Below are 16,951 nucleotides of genomic sequence, written 5' to 3'. Positions count from 1 at the left end.
ATAAATGTTTGGTAGAATTCACCTATGAAGCTCTCTGGTCCTGGACTTTTGTTTCTTGAGAGTTTTTTGATTGCTGATTCAAATTTGTTGATAGTATTGATCTGTTCAGATTTTCTATTTCTTTCTGATTCATTCTTCAAAGACTGTATGTTTCTAGGAATTTATTTCTTCTAGGTTGTTCAATTTCTTGGCGTGTAGTTCTTCATAATAGTCTCTTATAATCCTTTGTATTCCTGTGCTGTTGTAACTTCTTTTTCACTTCTCATTTATATGTGTCATCAGTTTTTTTCTTGATTATTTTGCTGAATGTTTATCAATTTTGTTTACTTTTTTAAAAGACCAGCACTTAGTTTATTGATGTTTTCTATTTTTTTGTTTTAATCTCTATTTCATTTGCTTGTTCTGATCCATATTGCTTACTTCCTTCTAATAACTCTGGACTTTGTTCTTTTTCTAATTCCTGTAGGTATAAGTTTAAATTGTTTGAGGTTTTTTTTTTTTTCCTTTCTAAAGGTAGGCCTGTATTGCTATATACTTACCTCTTAGAGCTACTTTGAATGCGTCCTGAAGCTTTTGAACCCTAATGTTTCCATTTTCATTTGTCTCAGGGATTTTTAAAATTATTTCCTTCTGATTTCTTTGTTGACCCCTTGCTTGTTGAGTAGTATATTGTTTAGCCTCCATGTGTTTGTGGGGTTTTTCCAGGTTAGTTTGGTTTTTTTTCTTGATTTCTAGTTTCCTACCCTTGTGGTCAGAAAATATGCTTGATTTGATTTCAATCTTATATTTATTAAGACTTGTTTTTTGGCCTAACATGTTATCTATTCTGGAAAATGTCCCATGTGCACTTGAAAAGAATGTGTAATCTGCTGTTTTTAGATGAAATGTTCTGTATGTGCCTGTTAAGTCCACCTGGTCTAATGCGTCATTCAAAACCACTGAATTCCTTATTGATTTTCTGAGTGATCTATCCATTGATATAAGTGGTATTAATGTAACCTATTATTGTATTACTATAATTTTCTCCTTATATGTCTGCTAATATTTAATTCATATACTTAAGTTCTCCTGTTATGAGTATGTAGATATTATGATTGTTATATCCTCCTGTTGGATTGATCCCTTTATCATTATGTAATGCCCTTCTTTTTCTCTTACAGTCTTTGTTCTGAAGTCTATTTTGTGTAATACAAGTATTGGTACCCCAGCTTTTTATCATTTCCATTTGTATGAAGTATTTTTTTTCCATCCCTTCACATTTAATGTGTATGTGTCTTTAGGTATGAAGTGAATCTTTTTCAGGCAGCATATAGATGGTTCTTGTTGTTTTATCCAGTCAGTCACCCTATATCATTTGATTGAAGCATTTAGACTACTTACATTTATAATAATTACTAATGGGTGTGTACTTATTGCCATCTTGTTCATTGTTTTCTGGGTTTTTGTAGCTCTCTGTTCCTTTCTTGTCTTGCTCTCTTCCCTTGTGATTTTATGACATCTTTAGTGTTACACTTAAATGCTTTCTCCTTATTTTTTGTGTGTCTATCATAGGTTTGTTTATGGTTACTGCGAAGTTCATATATAACATTCTGTGTATGTAGCAGTCTAAATCAAGTTGATGTTCCCTTAAGTTTGCACACTCTAAAGGCACTACATCTTTACTCTCCCCTTGATATTTTATGTATATTATGCCATACTTTTTATCTTTTTATTTTGTGAATCCCTTAACAGTTTAAATATAACTGGTTTCCCTGCATTCATCTAAGTTTTTATTTTAATCATCCAGTGCTCATCACAACTGTACTGCTTAATCCCCATTAGCTATGTCATCCATCCCCATACCCACCTCCATGTGGCAGCCATAAGTTTGTTCTTTATAGCTAAGAGTCTGTTTCTTGATTTGTCTGTCTCTTTATATCTCACTCTCTTCCTCCACTTCACTCATGTGTTTTATTTCTTAAATCACACATGAATGAAATTGTATGGTATTTGTCTTTCTCTGACTTATTTCACTTAACATTATACTCTCTAGCTCCATCCATGTCATTGCAAATGACAAGATTTGATTCCATTATATATGGAATTGCATTCCATTATATATGTTATATATATATAATCTTCTTTATTTATCAATGTCCTGGGCTGGACACTTGGGCTGCTTCCATATCTTCACTATTGTAAATAATGCTGCCATAAACATAGGAGTGCATGTATTCCTTTTAATTAGTATTTTTGTATTCTTTGTGTAAATACCCAATAGTGCAATTGCTGGATCATAGGGTATTCCTATCTTTAACTTTTTGAAGAACTTCCATACTGTTTTCCACAGTGGCTACAACAGTTTGCATTTCCACCAACAGCACAAGAGGGTTCTTTTTTCTCCACATACTTGCCAACACCTGTTTTTCTTCTGTTGATTTTAGCCATTCTGACAGGTGTGATGTGATATCTCATTGTAGTTTTGGTTTGTATTTCCCTGATGAGTGACTTTGAGCATCTTTTCATGTGTCTGTTGGCCATCTGTATGTCTTCTATAGAGAAATGTCTGTTCATGACTGCTGCCCATTTTTTAACTGGATGATTTGTTGTTTGAGTGTTGAGTTTTATAAGTTCTCAATATATTTTGGATACTGATCCTTTATCAGATACGTCACTTGAAAATATCTTTTCCCATTCCATAGGGTGCCTTTTAGTTTTGTTGACTGCTTCATTCACTGTGCAGAAGCTTTTTATTTTGATGTAGACCCAAAACTTTATTTTTGCTTTTGTTTCCCTTGCTTCAGGAGACCCATGTAGGAAAAAAGTTGCTAAAGCCAACATAAGACAAATTACTGCCTTTTTTGATGGTTTCCTGTCTCACATTTAGGTCTTTATCCATTTTGAGATTATTTTTGTGTCTGGCATAAGAAGTGGTACAGTTTCATTGTTCTACATGTTTCTGTCCAATTTTCCCAACACTATCTGTTCAGGAGACTGTCCTTTTCCCATTGGATATTCTTTTATGCTTTGTTGAAGATCAATTGACCTTAAAATTATGGGTTTATTTCTGGGTTTTCTATTCTGTTTCATTGATCTATGTGTCTATTTTTGTGCCAGTACCATACTGTCTTGATCACTACAGCCTTGTCATGTAACTTGAAGTCTGGAATTGCAATGCCTCCAGGTTTGCTTTCCTTTTTCAAGATGTTTTGGCTATTTGGGGTCTTTGGTGGTTTCACAAAAATTTCAGGATGTTTGTCCTAGCTCTGTGAAAATGCTGTTGGTATTTTGATAAAGATTGCATTAAGTGTGTACATTGCTTTGGGTAGTATAGATAATTTACCAATATTCTTCCAATTCACGAGCATGGAATGTCATTCCACTTCCCGTGTCATCTTCAATTTCCTTCATCAGTGTTTTATAGTTTTCAGAGTATAGATCTTTCATCTCTTTTGTTAGTTTTATTCCAGGTATTTTATTGTTTTTGGTGCAAATGTAAATGGGATTGTTTTCTTAATTTCTCTTTCTGCTGTTTCATTATTGGTCTACAGAAATGCAACAGATTTCTGTATATTGATTTAATATCCTGCAACTCTACCAAATTTGTTTATCAGTTCTAGGAGTTTTCTGGTGGAGTCTTTGGATTTTCTATATTTAGTATCATGGCATCTGGAAATAGTGAAAGTTTTTTTTTTTTTTTTTTTTTTTTTTTTTTTTTAAAGATTTTATTCATTTATTCGACAGAGATAGAGACAGCCAGTGAGAGAGGGAACACAAGCAGGGGGAGTGGGAGAGGAAGAAGCAGGCTCATAGCGGAGGAGCCTGACGTGGGGCTCGATCCCATAACGCCGGGATCACGCCCTGAGCCGAAGGCAGACGCTCAACCGCTGTGCCACCCAGGCGCCCCAAGGAAATAGTGAAAGTTTTACTTCTACATTATCAGTTTGGATGCCTTTATTTCTTTTTGTTTTCTGATTGCTGTGGTGAGGTCTTCCAGTACTATGTTGAATAAAAGTGGTGAGAGTTGACATTCTTGTCTTGTTTCTGACCTTAGGGGAAAAGCTCTTAGTTATTCCCTGTTGAGGCTGATGTTAGCTGTGGGGTTTTTTGTATATGGCCTTTATTATATTGAGGTATTATGTTCATGTTACTCTGTTGAGGGTTTTTATAATTAATGGATGTTGTACTTTATCAAATGCTTTTTCTGTGTCTATTGAAAAGATCTTGTGGTTCTTATCCTTTCTCTTATTAATGTGATGTATCATATTGATTGATTTATGAATATTAAACCACCCTTGCAAGGCAGGAATAAATCCCACTTGATTGTGGTGAATGATTTTTTTAATGTATTATTGGATTTGGTTTGCTAGTATTTTGTTGAGCATTTCCGCCTCTAGGTTCATCAGGGATATTGGTGTGTCATTGTCTTTTTTAGTGGTGTCTTTATCTGGTTTTGGTATCAGAATAATGCTGGCCTCATAGAGTGAATTCGGGAGTTTTTCTTCCTCTTCCATTTTTGAGAATAGTTTAAGAAGAATAGATATTAACTCTTTAAATGTTTGGTAGAATTTGCCTGTGAAGCCTTCTGGTCCTGGACTTTTAGGAATTTATCCATTTCTTCTGAGTTGTCCATTTGTTGGGATATAGTTTTTCATAATATTCTCTTATAATTGTATTTCTGTGGTGTTGGTTGTTATTTCTCTTCTCTCATTTGTAATTTTATTTGGGTCCTTTCTCCTTTTTTCTTGATAAATTTGGCTAGCAGTTTTATCAATTTTTTTTTTTTTTATTTTTTATTTTTCAAGGAAACCAATCCTGGTCTCACAGATCTGTTCTATTGTTGTTGTTTTGTTTTGTTTGTTTTGTTTTTTGAGTTTCTATAGCATTTATTTCTGCTCTAATCTTTATTTCCTTACTTCTGCTGGTTTTAGATTTTGTTTGCTGCTCTTTTTTCTAGCTCCTTTTGGAGTAAGTTTAGGTTGTTTGAGATTTTTCTTCTTGAGGTAGGCCTGTTTTGCTATAAACTCCCCTCTTAGAATGGCTTTTACTGAATCCCAAAGGTTTTGAACCGTTGTGTTTTCATTTTCTTCTGTTTCCATGTACATTTTAATTTCTTCTTTTATTTCCTGGTTGACTTATTGTTTTGAAGAATATTATTTAACCTCCATTTGCGGTTTTTCCAGATTTTTCTCTCATGGTTGACTTCTAGTTTCATAACATTGTGGTCAGAAAAAATGCATGATAGAACTTTAATGTTCTTGAATTTTTGAGACTATGTGATCTATTCTGGAGAATGTTCCATGCGCCCTTGAGAAGAATGTGTATTCTTCTGTTTTAAGATGGAATGTTGTATATATATCTGTTAAATCCATCTCATCCAGTCTGTCTTTCAAAGCCATTGTTTCCTTGTTGATTTTCTATTTAGATGATTGTCCATTGATATAAGAGAGGTGTGAAAGTCACATACTACTATTGTATTATTATTGTCTTATGTATTTGTGTGTTCCTATGTTGGGTGCATAAATATTTACAATTGTCTTCTTGTTGGATTGTCCCCTGTATTACTATGTAGTGTCCTTTTTGATTCTTGTTACAGTCTTTGCTTTAAAGTCTATTTTGTCTGATATAAACATTGTTGTTTTGGCTTTCTCTTTACATCCATTTGCATGATAAATGTTTCTCCGTACCCTCAATTTCAATGTGCAGGTGTCTTCAGGTCTAAAATGAGTCTCTTCTAGGCAGCATATAGATAGGTCTTTTTTTAAATCCATTTTGTCACTGTATGCCTTTTGATTAAAACATTTAGTCCATTTACATTCAAAGTAATTATTGATATATGTGTTTATTGCCATTTCATTACTTATTTTGTGGTTTCTGTAAATTTTCTCTGATCTTTCTTGTCTCTCTCTCTCTTTCATGGTTTACTGGTTTTCTTTAGAGATATATTTTGATTTCTTTCTCTTTATTCTTTGCATGTTTATTAGTGGTTTTTTATTTTTGGTTGCCATTAGGTCTGTGTATAACATCTTCTGCATATAGCAGCCTATATTAAGTTGATGGCCATTTAAGTTTGAACCCATTCTCTACTCCTCCTCACGCTTTAGGTAGAGGGTATCATAATTTACATCTTTTTATTTCATGAGTTCCTTAACTGATTTTTTAACAGAAATATTCATTTTTATTGTTTTTGTGTTTCCTACCTTCATACTGCCATTTTTGGTATTTCCTTTCCACTCAGCAAGTCCCTTTAGAATTTCTTGCAGTACTGGTTTAGTGGTTATGGGCTCCTTTTGTTCTGTTTGGGAGACTCTTTATCCTCTCCTTCTATTCCGAATGATAGCCTTGCTGGATAGAGTATTGGCTGCAGGTTTTTCCCATTCAGCATTTTTAATATGTCATACTACTCCCTTCTGGCTTGTGAAGCTTCTGCTGAAAAATCACTGATAGCCTCATAGGGTTCCCTTTATAGGTAACTGTCTTCTTTGTCTTGCTGCTTCTAATAATTTTAATATTTTTTCTTTATCACTGTATTTTGCCATTTTAATTACAATATGTCTTGGTGTAGATCTGCTTTTGTTGATTTTGTGCCTCCTGGATCTGGATATCTGTTTCCTTCCCCAGATTAGGGAAGTTTTCAGATATTATTTCTTCAAATAAACTCTCTACCCATTTTTCTCTCTCTTTTTCTGGGATCCCTATAATACGAATGTTACTATGTTTGCTGGAGTCAAGGAGTTCCCTAAGACTATTTTCATTTTACATAATTCTTTTTTCTCTTTTTTTGTTCAGCTTGATTACTTTCCATCACTCTGTTTTCTAGGTCAGTAATTTATTCCTCTGCTTCTTCCAGCCTGCTGTTCATTCCATCAAGCATCTTTCTCGTTTTATTGAGAACTTTATCTTTGCTCTGTTATTCCTTATCTTTGTGTTAATGATCTCACTGATGTCCTCCACTCTTTTTTCAAGCCCAGTAAGTATTCTTATTATTACTACTTTAAATTCTCCATCAGGCATTTTACTTATATCTGTTTTACTTAGTTCTCCATCCATGGCATTGTTCTCTTCTTTCATTTGAGACAAATTCCTCTGTCTTCTCATTTTGCCTAAGTCTCTGTGACTGTTTCTGTGTGTGAGGAAAGTCAGCTATGTCTTCTGTTCTTGAGGGTAATGGCTTTATGAAAAAGAGGTTCTGTAGTGTTCCCTGTTCCCCAGGGCCTGGTGCTTCAAGGAGTGTCTCCAATGTGTGCTGCATATGCTCTGCTGTTGTGTCCTGGCTGGTTTATCCTTTAGGTCAGTCATCTGCAGAGGCTGTCTTTGGCTGTTGTGGGTAGTCTTTGGTCCCTGCCCAGAATGTGCCATGTTTTAACTAAGTGTGCCCTGGTCTGCTTGTGAATGAGACCTGTTGCTGCTGCCACCAGAACTGAGACCTTGCAAAACTCCCAGGTTGGGAGACACAGTGCTGGCAGAGGTTTGGACTGGTCTTTTAGGGGAGGAGGCCCACTGTGCTGGGACTGAAGCAAGTGTGAAGTGTGGAGGGGCAGGGGTTGGTGTACACAAGTTAGGTAACAAGCATCAGCTCTGTGTTGGTTCCCCCAAATGGCCCTGTGCTTATGTTGAGGAGTAGGGGAGGAAAATGACACCTCCAGTTCCTTTGTTCCTTTGTGGAGTCTCTCTGTGAACTTTGACTCCCTAGGAGACAGCTCAAGATGAGCAACTAACTTCCTCACTGTGTGCCTCAGGCAGTTTAGATTGCTGTTCCACACTGTATGCCCATGGGCCGTTTGCCCTGCCTCTTCTCCAAGAGCATGCTTCCCCAATGTTCTCTGACCTTTTCTGAACCAAGCATGCTGACCTTCAAAACTCCATCCTTTAAGCCCCACTGGTTGCAGGAACTCACAAAATTTGGGCTCTCTCTCTCTTTCCAAGCCAATTGCTATGGGGATTCGCTTTCCCCAGGCACTCCCCTGTACTAGTCTATCTCTTCCCCTTCTGTGTGATAGCACCTTCATCCCCACTGCAGCAGCCACAGTCCATTTCTCTCTCAAGCCACATCCCCACACTTCCTACCCTCTTCAATGTGTCTTCTTCTCTACCTTCAGTTGTGGAATTTTTCTTCCAGTTTTCAGATCAATTTCTGTGGTATTTAGGACAATTTCATAGTTATTTAGTTGCATTCATGGGACACAGTGAGGACTTAGGGTCTTCCCCTCAACTCCCTACTTTTGTTTTTTAACCTTCATATTAGCTTTATAAGTGACCAATCTACTACCTTTACTGTATGTATATTTGCTTTTAGCAGTGAAATATTTTCCTTTAATTTTTTTTTATTATGATCTCTTCTTTTTCACTTAAAGAAATCCCTGGAACATTTTTTGTAAGGCCAATCTAGTGATGATGAACTCCTTTAATTTTTGTTGGTCTGGGAAACTTTTTGTCTCTCCTTCAATTCTAAATGACAGCCTTGCTGTGTAAAGTAGTCTTGGTCTTTTAGCACTTTGGGAAATATCATGGATTCTCTTTTTATCTTTGAAATTTGAAATTTTAATTATTATGTCTTGTTGTAAACCTACTTGAGTTCATCTTGTTTGGGGCTCTCTGTACTTTCTGCATCTGGCTGTCTGTTTCCTTCTCCAGGTTAGGGAGCTTCAGCTATTCTTTAGTAAGTTTTGCGCCCATTTATCTGTCTCTCTTATCTTTCTGGAACCCCTATAATGCAAATAATAGTATGCTTGATGTTGTCCTAGCGATCTCTTCACCTTTTTTTCTTTTTTTCCCTGTTCAGCTTGGTTGCTTTCCACTACCAAGTTTTCCAGATCACCAACTGATTCTTCCTTATCCTATAATCTGCTACTGATGCTTCTACTGTATTTTTCATTTAAGTTACTCTATTTCAGCTCTGGCTGATTCTCTTTTATCTTTTCTATATTTTTGTTAAAATTCTGTGTTCATGTATTCTTCTCTCAATCCAATGAGAATCTTTATGATAATTACTTTGAAGGGTTTATCATGTAGATTGCTTATCTCCATTTTATTTATCTTTTCCTGAGTTTTAGTCTTCTACTTTCATTGATATCACATTCCTCTGTCTTCTCGTTTTGTCTGACTCTCTGTTTTACATATGGTAGGTAGGTCAGCTACATCTTCTGGTCTTGAAGATACTGGCTCTGTATAGAAGGTGTCCTGTGGAGCCCAATAGTGCAATATCCCTGGTTATCAAACCAGGTGCCCCAAGGGCGTCCCCTATGTGGGCTGCATGCACCATCTTGTTATGGCTAGACCATGACTGCTGTAGGCATACTGGTGTGTAGGGCTGGCTCTCAACCCACCATCAGCAATAATTGGCTAAAACTGTTGGTACACTGATGGGCAAGGCTGGCCCCTGGTGTAGCTGGCTGAGTGTCCCAGCTGCATATACTGTAGGCATGCCAGTTGGTGGGACTAACTTCCCTCCTACATGAAGTCATTCTGGGGGGCGGGGGATGGGGGATGCTGGTGCTGGTTGGGGCTGCCTATCAGATGTGGCAGGGAAGAAGCCACTTTGGAAGGGTGTCTGGTGGAGTGGGCATATTGAGCGTGGTGAGTCCACAGGGGAATACCAGCGCAAGGCAAACAATGCTTGTAAGGTAGAAAAGAGGGTCAGAACCAGCTCTCACAAGCATCTGGGCAGTTAGGCTGAAGGAGGACAAGATAAATGGCACTCACTGACTGGCACTTCCGTTCCTGGAGGAACTCCTACAGATCCCCGCTCCTCCATCACATGTCCTAAAAGTACTCAATAATTCTCCCACATGTATAACCCAGATGCTTTTCGAATTGCTGCTTCTGTGTTGGGTCTCAGGAAAAGTTATATAGAGTGCTAGCCCTTTAAGAGCAGAGACTATTTTCATAGCCTTCTGGATCTCTTGGAGATAATCTCAAAAACAGATGTTAGAGGGCTCATCTTCTTGGTGCCAGTCTCCAGAGAAAAGGGTACTTGGTGTGGGGCTTGATCCATTCACTCTTCCATGCTTATGATATCCCTCTTGCTGTAGGTCACCACATGGGAGATTTTGTTTCTGACCACATCTTTGCCCCTCCTACTCTTCTCAATGTGGCCTTCTCTTTATGTCTTTATCTGTGGAAGATCTGTTCTCCCAGTCTCCAGGTCATTTTCAGAGTGAGCTGCATTACATGTAGTTGTTGCCTTAGTGTGTTTCTGGGAAGAGGTAAGCTCAGGATCTTCCTACTCTGCCATCTTTCCCCATTGCACGTTGACTCAGAGTCACATTTTAAAAACATAAATTGAATGGCAATTCTTAAAACTTCAAACAGCTTCTCAATGCACTTGAAAAAAATAAACTTCAAAATGATCTGCAGGCCCTATGGTAATCTGACCCCTGCCTACCACTTCCACTTTAAATTTCAGCTTCTCTTTCATTCATTTCTTTTGAGAGGTCTTCACTGATGACCCTGTCACAACTACACATGCCACCAACCCACACAGGTGCTGTCTCACTACAGTGTTCTTTTCTGCAGAATGAAGAAAACTGAAACTTCATTCAGATCTATCTCTATTTGACTTTGAATTCACTTGTTTCTTGTTTGGCTTTATAATCAGAATATAAACCAGATTCTCCATGAAGGCAGAGATTTTGTCTGTCTTCCTTTTCTTGAGCTATACTTAAACATGGTGTGAACTCCATGCATGTGTGTGTTAAATGTAAAAACGAAATGAAGATATCCGAGTTGTAAGTCTTTGGAGGCGGTGTAGACTGCTAGAACCATAAATTCATGAGCAAATCATGTGTATAAGATACTAGAAGACAAGAATCTGAAGTATAACCTGTGTGTATTTGTTTGCTTTCCTTCTGATTCCACCTGCTTTTTACTCTAAAAGTGAGTGGTCCTCCTTTGTTAGGTCTCCTCTTAGGACCTAAGCATTGGTGCACCAAAAACATTAACCAGTAGAGGGCAAGCTAGGACAGGCTGCAGTTCTGAAAATAAAACTATGTTTGTGGTCAGCAAAAGAGAAAGCTATGTGTGAGACAATCAGCTCTGCATAGGCTTGGTTTAAATTCATAGGAAATGGAATTGCTAAAATCTATAATTTTATAAGCCTATATATTATATACTTAATTTTCTTTTAACTGATTTAAATTGTGTATCTATAATTTTTTCCCCAAGGTGTTTTCTTAATGAGCGAATAAATTTTCTTTGCACATCAATTTTGCAAAGTCACATAAGTGTCTCATACTAATTAAGCAGTTATTTCTTAGATGTCTACATTATTTTAGGTGAAGGGATGCGCCAATATTTAAACTTCGTCTATATATTCTTTAGAATGTATTGTGTAACAGATTTATTTTCCCAAGAAAATTTCATTTAAAACCAATATCAAAATGTCATTATAGTCCTTAAACTCACATAGGCACTGGCTGGGGAAGTTAAATAATTTAAAGTACTGCGTTTTTACCTAAAATTTCCAATTTGCTTTGCCCAAATCCGTAGAAAACTGGTATTCTGCCTATTTTATAGATGATTAAACTGAGACTTGTGGAAGTTCAATAACTTGCTCATGCTAATCCTCGTCCTTAGGGAAGATGAGATTCAAATCCAATCTACCTATTCTTCCCACTGCAGAATAGAACAATACTAAAGTTCACTACAAATCAGGCATACAGAACTGGCTAATTGTAGTAACATGAAAATTAGAATTACAGGGAAAGGACATAGTTTATGGCTGAACTAAGCCAGAGATTGCAAATAAATGGCACAAATATTCTCCCTTTTCCATGCTTTTTTTCACACATGGCTAATCATTCACAACACTTTTCCCTCACCAAATCTAGATACAGCCTCAAAATCTTCCATAATGAATAGCATACAGAATAATAACTCATTACCAGTCACTTGAAAATGACAGAGGTAACCAAAATATTTGCTATCTCTCTTCTAAGTAGCAGTATATTGAATAAAACTAACTACAGCTGATTAAAGATAACCTATTTTCCGAAACAAAATTTGGACATACTTTAAACACAAAATGAAACTCATTGCCATTTTACCCATGTTAACTGTTTCCTACCAACACCTTCAAACGCTTTGCCTCATTTAAGTTGCAAAAAAGCCCGGAATTTGTAATTAAACCATTAGGTACACTTAAAGTTAAAGTAGTTGTATTTTTTCCTTTTAAATGTATATTGCCACTTATTTCCAATCTAAATAATTAAATTACCTAGCATTCCTGAGGATTTAAGTACTCAATATAAATATATTCTCCAAAAATCTGTCTATATTCTCAGGGCCAATATTTAATTTTTTGAAAATCACCATTATAAAATGTATTATACTTTCCCAACTTATTTAACAGAATGTACTGAACATACGCTTTGTGTTCTTTGACATGACTCAAAGTCAATATTATAAACTTCATAGCTTATATATGCTATGCACGTTATTTAATCTTCTTTGCCACTCATCCATTAGCAATCAGGTCTTTTGTTTCTGCCTGTCTCCTCTAGATGACTGTCTCTAACTGGCTTATAAAGAATTGTATTATATAACACTGTATTACTGATTCAAAAAAAAGGTTAATTTATAGTTGCTGTATTCAAAAGAAAAGAAAGACATGTATTTGGAGGTCCTTAATGATTTGAATTACCCTCCAAGAAAGCCCAGTAATGGAAAGAAATTTTGAGAGATCATCAGGTCAGGTAGAGGTGGCTCCTTGATCCACTACCAACCATCAAAGTGACCTTGAACAAGCCATTATGGCCTCTGGAATTTTGTTTTCTCCTATCTAGAGAATCAGACTGAAAGTACACCAAAGTCCCTTCTAATTCTAACATGTTGCAGTCTAGAGGAAATAAAGCTAGAATACATATTTCCTATTTCCCATTCAGAGACTTTACCAAGACACTTAAATATAATCAAATCTGGCCCCATTTACCTAAACTCTAAAATTCCTTCCTTTCCATCCGTCAAAATGTATCTCGAATAATGTTCTCATCTGTACATAAAAATCTCTCTTTTGCTCAAAGAGTCCAATAATGAAACATGCATCCAGGAATGCTATTTTCTTGACTCCCTCTATGCTGCCCCTACTCAATTTGGTTCGTTTGGAATAGAACAAAGGCAGAGAGAATTACAGGCTATAAGACACTTAGATTAAATCTACCTGGATCTTTGTGAAGTAAAGTGACGAGCAATTAATCCTATTGATTCCATACTCATGCTTTTAATTCTTAAAGAAAAAATAATTTAGAATTCACTTGGTGCACAGGAATACATACACATAAATGTAGCATCAACTAAATCAGATTCTTTTGAAAATTTGACATGAGGCCAATTGGAGTTTACTTCATATTAAAGAAAAGGCCTGCTAAGGATATTTATGATATAGTCAAACAAAATTGTGAAGAAATGTTTAACCTAATTAAAATAAAACTCAACTATTTTAGCTTAATAATTTTATTTGCAACTAGAATGTGAATAAAAAAAAATTATCTATTTTTTAAAATGGCCTTTTCCATGAAATTACTTATTTATTACTTTAAATGACTGAGGTTTTTTGGTAATGGATAATCCTAGGTTTATTTTATGATAACTTAAAATTTAAATTTCCAGCTAGTTCGATTTAATAAAATATGGAAAATTTAGAAATTATATATGCAGATACTGTTGCATAAAATAATAAATCTGTCTCCATTTGCTATTACTTTTAGAAAAAATAAGGTGCATAATGCCAATTTGATGACATCCAATACAAGGAAATTCTGATTAAATCAACCATATTTATAGTTTCTTCTATTTTTCATTTAAGAAAAGTTTTCTATGTTTTGCATATGATTTTTTTCCTGTTATTAAGCTATAAACTTCTTTTCTACTAATTTAAGTTTCATGACCATGTTTGCTGGTCATAGCCCCTGTACCAAGCAAAGTGGCTGACACATTCCATGTGTACAAGAATGATCTGTCAAATACATGGTAGAGAATAATGTAATCTTATACATTCATTGGTGTGTCATTCGTAAAAGTCCCAAATGATTTTTCCATGTATGCATATTCATTAAATGTCTTTTTAGTTGATTTTGATGTTAATTGGAAAAACAGATTTAGGCAGGACCTACACATATAACCAACTTAAGCTAATTTGTTAGAAAAAAGTAATTATTTCCAGTGGAAACATTTTAATGGTCTTTCCATTCAACATCGTCTTTTAATTTCTGAGTACACCCTATGTGTCCACATGGAACCTAAGCTTTTCCTGAGGAATGCTTCCAGCTATGGTTTCTTCACTTGCTTGGGTTGCCATTTAGAGTGCAACCTGGTTTTGGATTGTTTCCCTGGCCTTAATCCACCAATATTTAGAAACATTGTTCCCAGGATTTATACTTTGGTTTCCAGTAGTAAAACCCACATAGAGCTGTCCCTACTAAGCACCATAACCCAGGAAACAGTATCATACCTCCCTCTCATTTCTACTCTGTGTTTAATAGCTTTATGAATATGGACACTTCTCTTAATGTCCCTGGGCTTCAATTTCCTTATCTGAAAGTAGTAATAATAAATAATTATTTTACCTATTTCAAATCAGTGTGAGAAGAACAAATAAGATGAGACATAAGGAAATATTTTTGTAAGTTATCAATTATCATACCAATATAAAATATTATTGTCCATTTTTTAAATCGTGCATGTTTCAGATTGTGTATACGAACAAAATGAGACAGAAAAGTTTGAGAGAACTGCTTACTACATACCTACTAAAATTGCTATGCAAGACATCTCATTTAACATTCCTAACAACATTATGAAATAGTCATTTTCTTTATTTAATTGTGAAGATTTGAGCTTCAAAAAAGGTTAAGCATCTCCTATGAGACCACACAGATAATTATCAGCATCACACTGAAAATTGGAAGATTTATGTGTATCTCTTTGGCAAAAGCAAGAAAAGGGAACTACAGAAACCATCAGTCAAGATTTGAGGGAACAGAATTCCAAGAAGTAGACAGGGCTGTGCCAAACAGAGAGATTTAAAAAACAGGGTGTTTCTTCAGGGCCTGCAGAAAAGAAATGAAGAAGTCAGGAGGACTAGCTCAGTATCCGGAGGGGACTGCACCCAGACCTAGGTACATTCTAGTCTTCTACTAATTAACTTTCAGTTATGCCTACCCATAAACACCTCAGTCTTTAATATTAGACCTTTTGCTTCTGTACTGTGGAAAATTGTGCAACCTTCCTCTGAGTTTGATCAGTTTAGGAAATAACTGTAGGTATTCAAGCAAAAATGTCATTTTTCTCTCCAATATTTACTGTAAATGTTCTGGATAATTGCACTAATTCATTAACTCCACTATACACAGGCAGCTGCTAGTATATGGGAACACTTTGTACATATCAAGAAAGCATAGAGTGTATAATCTTGAAGGGATATTGGACTTTTGGAAAGCAAGTCTCTTCCATAGTAAAACTGGGGATTTCAATCTGAAGTGACACAGAAACATTTTAAAGAGTGGATATATAGGCTAAGTGATTTTCCCAATGTGAAAGCTGGATACAAAATGCATTTTACAGAGAGGAAATTTTTGACAGAAAGTTGACTTTAATCAGAAGTCATAAAATTAGTGAATGAAGAGCTTACCTTTCTTTAGGGAGAATTTGGCAAAAGTAAAACGTATTTTCAACTCAGCCTTAACAAGTAGTAAAAGAAAAGTTTTATTATTTCCAAAAGAAAAGGCATATTATTTCCAAACAAAACTTTGTCTTAACACAAAACACCTTTATTGTTTTTGATCCAGCTAGTAAATTTCACAGTAGACAGATTTAGACCATTAGCATGAGTCAATAACATGTCATCTGAAAACTCTCCAAAGGCCAGGGAAGCAACAGAGACTCTAAGGAAACCAGGAATCCATAGACACATTTCAAAACCTGTGAGGTACCATTGAATCAGCAAGAGCAGTGGGTCAATTAAATAATTATCTAGTCCACAACTATATAGTTCAGGGTTAGGTTCTTTTCCAACCTTTCTTTATAAAGCAAATCAAAATAGAAAATAGATTCCCAATGAATGGATGGATTTATAGACTGTGCCTGTTCCATTTGTAGTTACTTTTGGCATAACTCTGTGCTTTCCCATAAGGTACACTATTAAGTTAATCTAAAACTTTACCCAAAACCAAGAAAAGGAAAGGAATACTGACTAGAGTTATGCATTCAAATAAAATCTTTTCTTAATTCTTATACATATAACAATGTGTATGTTGGCGTCTTGGAGGATGTTGCCCCATTCCCCACATAGTATATCTCTAAGCTGGTGTTCTAGCTGTGTTTTGAGCAAACCATTCCAAACCTCTAAAATGCTGACAACTTCTGGGTGTTGTGATATGTGATGTAATAAGTGAATCTCATGGACATGAGTCCACTTTCATACCTGCTTTTTTATAAAGTGGGCTCTCTGGTCCAATGCAATGTTATGTGGGATCTCATGCTGGTGGATCAAGCACTCTAAGTCTTTAGTTAATGGTGCAAGAAATATAAATTCACACATGAATGTATGTCTGTTCCTGTGAGAACAAATCACTAACCTTTCCAAGATGAAAAGTTCCATTGTTGTCAATTTGTCATCAATGGTCAGTTGGTCTCCACAGGAATGCTGCCATGTTGGGAGTTGAGGACAGTCTATTTCTGGCAGGTTGGACATTAGGCAATGGCAGCAACTAGATCAGCCTTGGGAACTGGTGATACATGGTGGTACACCTATGTGTAGTCTCCATGTCTGCCATCTCAACCACTTCTCCCGTGAGCCCTCCATACCAGCAATAGGGTGGCCAGTAGCAGAGGCTGGCAAATATCAATCAGCCTGGTGATTTCATCTACTTGGTTGTTTATGGCTTTTTCCAAGAAGGATGTTCTCTGGTGTGTATAACATAAACTAAGATCTGTACATTTTGTGCCCACTCCCATGTGTTAATCTACAGGCCTTTAC

This window comes from Ursus maritimus, unplaced genomic scaffold, assembly GCF_017311325.1.
Source record: "Ursus maritimus isolate PB19 unplaced genomic scaffold, ASM1731132v1 scaffold_9, whole genome shotgun sequence".
Lineage (NCBI taxonomy): Eukaryota > Metazoa > Chordata > Mammalia > Carnivora > Ursidae > Ursus > Ursus maritimus.
The sequence above is the reverse complement of the archived record's forward strand: the minus strand, read 5'-3'. Positions refer to the sequence as shown.